The sequence below is a fragment of the Pristiophorus japonicus genome, unplaced genomic scaffold (assembly GCF_044704955.1).
Source record: "Pristiophorus japonicus isolate sPriJap1 unplaced genomic scaffold, sPriJap1.hap1 HAP1_SCAFFOLD_56, whole genome shotgun sequence".
Classification (NCBI taxonomy): domain Eukaryota; kingdom Metazoa; phylum Chordata; class Chondrichthyes; family Pristiophoridae; genus Pristiophorus; species Pristiophorus japonicus.
Genome location: NW_027254467.1, coordinates 1,110,475 through 1,116,120, shown reverse-complemented (window position 1 = coordinate 1,116,120; position 5,646 = coordinate 1,110,475).

The window sequence follows — 5,646 nt, the reverse complement described above, 5'->3', positions numbered from 1 at the left end:
CTGGTTCCCCTCCCCTGAAGGTGCTGACTCTGTCTGGGTTCAGTTCTAAATTCACTGGTTCCCCTCCCCTGAAGGTACTGACTCAGGCTGGGTTCAGTTCTACACTCACTGGTTCTCCTCCCCTGAAGGTGCTGAATCTGGCAGGGTTCAGTTCTACACTCACTGGTTCCCCTCCCCTGAAGGTACTGACTCTGGCTGGGTTCAGTTCTACACTCACTGGTTCCCCTCCCCTGAAGGTACTGACTCTGGCTGGGTTTAGTTCTACACTCACTGTTTCCCCTCCCCTGAAGTTACTGACTCTGGCTGGGTTCAGTTCTACACTCACTGGTTCCCCACCCCTGAAGGTACTGACTCTGGCTGGGTTCAGTTCTACACTCACTGGTTCCCTTCCCCTGAAGGTGCTGACTCTGGCTGGGTTTAGTTCGACAGTCACTGGTTCCCCTCCCCTTCAGGTACTGACTCTGGCTGGGTTCAGTTCTACACTCACTGGTTCCCCTCCCCCGAAGGTAATGACTCTGGCTGGGTTCAGTTCTACACTCACTGGTACCCCTCCCCTGAAGTTACTGACTCTGGCTGGGTTCAGTTCTACACTCACTGGTTCCCCTCCCCTGAAGGTGCTGACGCTAGCTGGGTTCAGTTCTACACTCACTGGTTCCCCTCCCCTGAAGATACTGACTCTGTCTGGGTTCAGTTCAACTCTCAGTGGTTCCCCTCCCCTGAAGGTGCAGACTCTGGCTGGGTTCAGTTCTACACTCACTGGTTCCCCTCCCCTGAAGGTACTGACTCTGTCTGGGTTCAGTTCTACACTCACTAGTTCCCCTCCCCTGAAGGTGCTGACTCTGGCTGGGTTTAGTTCTACACTCACTGGTTCCCCTCCCCTGAAGTTACTGACTCTGACTGGGTTCAGTTCTACACTCACTGGTTCCCCTCCCCTGAAGGTACTGATTCTGGCTGGGTTCAGTTCTACACTCACTGGTTCCCCTCCCGTGAAGGTACTGACTCTGGCTGGGTTCAGTTTTACACTCACTGGTTCCCCTCCCCTGAAGGTACTGACTCTAGCTGGGTTCAGTTCTACACTCACTGGTTCCCCTCCCCTGAAGGTAATGACTCTGGCTGGGTTCAGTTCGACATTCACTGGTTCCCCTCCCCTGAAGGAACTGACTCTGGCTGGGTTCAGTTCTACACTCAGTGGTTCACCTCCCCTGAAGGTACTGACTCTGGCTGGGTTCATTCTACATTCACTGGTTCCCCTCCCCTGAAGGTACTAACTCTATCTGGGTTCAGTTCTACACTCACTGGTTCTCCTCCCCTGAAGGTGCTGACTCTGGCTGTGTTCAGTTCTACACTCACTGGTTCCCCTCCCCTGAAGGTACTGACTCTGGCTGGGTTCAGTTCTACACTCACTGGTTCCCCTCCCCTGAAGGTACTGACTCTGTCTGTGTTCAGTTCTACACTCACTGGTTCCCCTCCCCTGAAGGTACTGACTCTGGCTGGGTTCAGTTCTACACTCACTAGTTCCCTGACCCTGAAGGTACTGACTCTGGCATTGTTCAGTTCTACACTCACTGGTTCCCTTCCCCTGAAGGTCATGACTCTGGCTGAGCTCAGTTCTACACTCAATGGTTCCCTTCCCCTGAAGGTACTGACTCTGGCTGGATTCAGTTCAACACTCACTGGTTCCCCTCCCCTGAAGGTAATGACTCTGGCTGGGTTCAGTTCGACATTCACTGGTTCCCCTCCCCTGAAGGAACTGACTCTGGCTGGGTTCAGTTCTACACTCACTGGTTCCCCTCCCCTGAAGGTACTGACTCTGGCTGGGTTCAGTTCTACACTCACTGGTTCCCCTCCCCTGAAGGTACTGACTCTGGATGGGTTCAGTTCTGCACTCACCGGTTCCCCTCCCCTGAATGAATTGCCTCTGGCTGGGTTTAGTTCTACACTCACTGTTTCCCCTCCCCTGAAGTTACTGACTCTGGCTGGGTTCAGTTTTGCACTCACTGATTCCCCTCGCCTGAAGGTACTGACTCTGTCTGGGTTCAGTTCTACACTCACTGGTTCCCCTCCCCTGAAGGTGCTGACTCTGGCTGGGTTTAGTTCTACACTCACTGGTTCCCCTCCCCTGAAGGTACTGACTGTGGCTGGGTTTAGTTCTACACTCACTGGTTCCCCTCCCCTGAAGGTGCTGACTCCGGCTGGGTTCAGTTCTACACTCACTGGTTCCCCTCCCCTGAAGTTACTGACTCTGTCTGGGTTCAGTTCTGCACTCACTGGTTCCCCTCCCCTGAAGGTGCTGACTCTGTCTGGGTTCAGTTCTAAATTCACTGGTTCCCCTCCCCTGAAGGTACTGACTCAGGCTGGGTTCAGTTCTACACTCACTGGTTCTCCTCCCCTGAAGGTGCTGAATCTGGCAGGGTTCAGTTCTACACTCACTGGTTCCCCTCCCCTGAAGGTACTGACTCTGGCTGGGTTCAGTTCTACACTCACTGGTTCCCCTCCCCTGAAGGTACTGACTCTGGCTGGGTTTAGTTCTACACTCACTGTTTCCCCTCCCCTGAAGTTACTGACTCTGGCTGGGTTCAGTTTTGCACTCACTGATTCCCCTCGCCTGAAGGTACTGACTCTGTCTGGGTTCAGTTCTACACTCACTGGTTCCCCTCCCCTGAAGGTGCTGACTCTGGCTGGGTTTAGTTCTACACTCACTGGTTCCCGTCCCCTGAAGGTATTGACTGTGGCTGGGTTTAGTTCTACACTCACTGGTTCCCCTCCCCTGAAGATGCTGACTCCGGCTGGGTTCAGTTCTACACTCACTGGTTCCCCTCCCCTGAAGTTACTGACTCTGTCTGGGTTCAGTTCTGCACTCACTGGTTCCCCTCCCCTGAAGGTGCTGACTCTTTCTCGGTTCAGTTCTACATTCACTGGTTCCCCTCCCCTGAAGGTACTGACTCAGGCTGGGTTCAGTTCTACACTCACTGGTTCTCCTCACCTGAAGGTACTGACTCTGGCTGGGTTCAGTTCTACACTCACTGGCTCCCCTTCCCTGAAGGTGCTGACTCTGGCTGGGTTCAGTTCTACATTCACTGATTCCCCTCCCCTGAAGGTACTGACTCAGGCTGGGTTCAGTTCTACACTCACTGGTTCTCCTCCCCTGAAGGTACTGACTCTGGCTGGGTTCAGTTCTACACTCACTGGTTCCCCTTCCCTGAAGGTGCTGACTCTGGCTGGGTTCAGTTCTACATTCACTGGTTCCCCTCCCCTGAAGGTACTGACTCTGGCTGTGTTCAGTTCTACACTCACTGGTTCCCCTCCCCTGAAGTTGCTGACTCTGGCTGGGTTCAGTTCTACATTCACTGGTTCCCCACCCATGAAGGTACTGACTCTGGCTGGGTTCAGTTCTACACTCACTAGTTCCCTGACCCTGAAGGTACTGACTCTGGCTGGGTTCAGTTCTACACTCACTGGTTCCCTTCCCCTGAAGGTCATGACTCTGGCTGGGTTCAGTTCTACACTCAATGGTTCCCCTCCCCTGAAGGTACTGACTCTGGCTGGATTCAGTTCAACACTCACTGGTTCCCCTCCCCTGAAGGTAATGACTCTGGCTGGGTTCAGTTCGACATTCACTGGTTCCCCTCCCCTGAAGGAACTGACTCTGGCTGGGTTCAGTTCTACACTCACTGGTTCCCCTCCCCTGAAGTTACTGACTCTGTCTGGGTTCAGTTCTGCACTCACTGGTTCCCCTCCCCTTAAGGTGCTGACTCTGTCTGGGTTCAGTTCTACATTCACTGGTTCCCCTCCCCTGAAGGTACTGACTCTGGCTGGGTTTAGTTTTACACTCACTGGTTCCCCTCCCCTGAAGGTACTGACTGTGGCTGGGTTTAGTTCTACACTCACTGGTTCCCCTCCCCTGAAGGTGCTGACTCCGGCTGGGTTCAGTTCTACACTCACTGGTTCCCCTCCCCTGAAGTTACTGACTCTGTCTGGGTTCAGTTCTGCACTCACTGGTTCCCCTCCCCTGAAGGTGCTGATTCTGTCTGGGTTCAGTTCTACATTCACTGGTTCCCCTCCCCTGAAGGTACTGACTCAGGCTGGGTTCAGTTCTACACTCACTGGTTCTCCTCCCCTGAAGGTACTTACTCTGGCTGGGTTCAGTTCTACACTCACTGGTTCCCCTTCCCTGAAGGTGCTGACTCTGGCTGGGTTCAGTTCTACATTCACTGTTTCCCCTCCCCTGAAGGTACTGACTCTGTCTGGGTTCAGTTCTACACTCACTGGTTCTCCTCCCCTGAAGGTGCTGAAGCTGGCTGGGTTCAGTTCTACACTCACTGGTTCCCCTCCCCTGAAGGTGCTGACTCTGTCTGGGTCCAGTTCTACATTCACTGGTTCCCCTCCCCTGAAGGTGCTGACTCCGGCTGGGTTCAGTTCTACACTCACTGGTTCCCCTCCCCTGAAGTTACTGACTCTGTCTGGGTTCAGTTCTGCACTCACTGGTTCCCCTCCCCTGAAGGTGCTGACTCTGTCTGGGTTCAGTTCTACATTCACTGGTTCCCCTCCCCTGAAGGTACTGACTCAGGCTGGGTTCAGTTCTACCCTCACTTGTTCTCCTCCCCTGAAGGTACTGACTCTGGCTGGGTTCAGTTCTACACTCACTGGTTCCCCTTCCCTGAAGGTGCTGACTCTGGCTGGGTTCAGTGCTACATTCACTGGTTCCCCTCCCCTGAAGGTACTGACTCTGGCTGGGCTCAGTTCTACACTCACTCGTTCCCCTCCCCTGAAGGTACTGACTCTGGCTGTGTTCAGTTCTACACTCACTGGTTCCCCTCCCCTGAAGTTGCTGACTCTGGCTGGGTTCAGTTCTACATTCACTGGTTCCCCACCCCTGAAGGTACTGACTCTGGCTGGGTTCAGTTCTACATTCACTGGTTCCCCTCCCCTGAAGGTGCTGACTCTGGCTGGGCTCAGTTCTACACTCACTCGTTCCCCTCCCCTGAAGGTACTGACTCTGGCGGTGTTCAGTTCTACACTCACTGGTTCCCCTCCCCTGAAGGTGCTGACTCTGGTTGGGTTCAGTTCTACACTCACTGGTTCCCCTCCCCTGAAGGTACTGACTGTGGCTGGGTTTAGTTCTACACTCACTGGTTCCCCTCCCCTGAAGGTGCTGACTCCGGCTGGGTTCAGTTCTACACTCACTGGTTCCCCTCCCCTGAAGTTAGTGACTCTGTCTGGGTTCAGTTCTGCACTCACTGGTTCCCCTCCCCTGAAGGTGCTGACTCTGTCTGGGTTCAGTTCTACATTCACTGGTTCCCCTCCCCTGAAGGTACTGACTCAGGCTGGGTTCAGTTCTACACTCACTGGTTCTCCTCCCCTGAAGGTACTGACTCTGGCTGGGTTCAGTTCTACACTCAATGGTTCCCCTTCCCTGAAGGTGCTGACTCTGGCTGGGTTCAGTTCTACATTCACTGATTCCCCTCCCCTGAAGGTACTGACTCAGGCTGGGTTCAGTTCTACACTCACTGGTTCTCCTCCCCTGAAGGTACTGACTCTGGCTGGGTTCAGTTCTACACTCACTGGTTCCCCTTCCCTGAAGGTGCTGACTCTGGCTGGGTTCAGTTCTACATTCACTGGTTCCCCTCCCCTGAAGGTACTGACTCT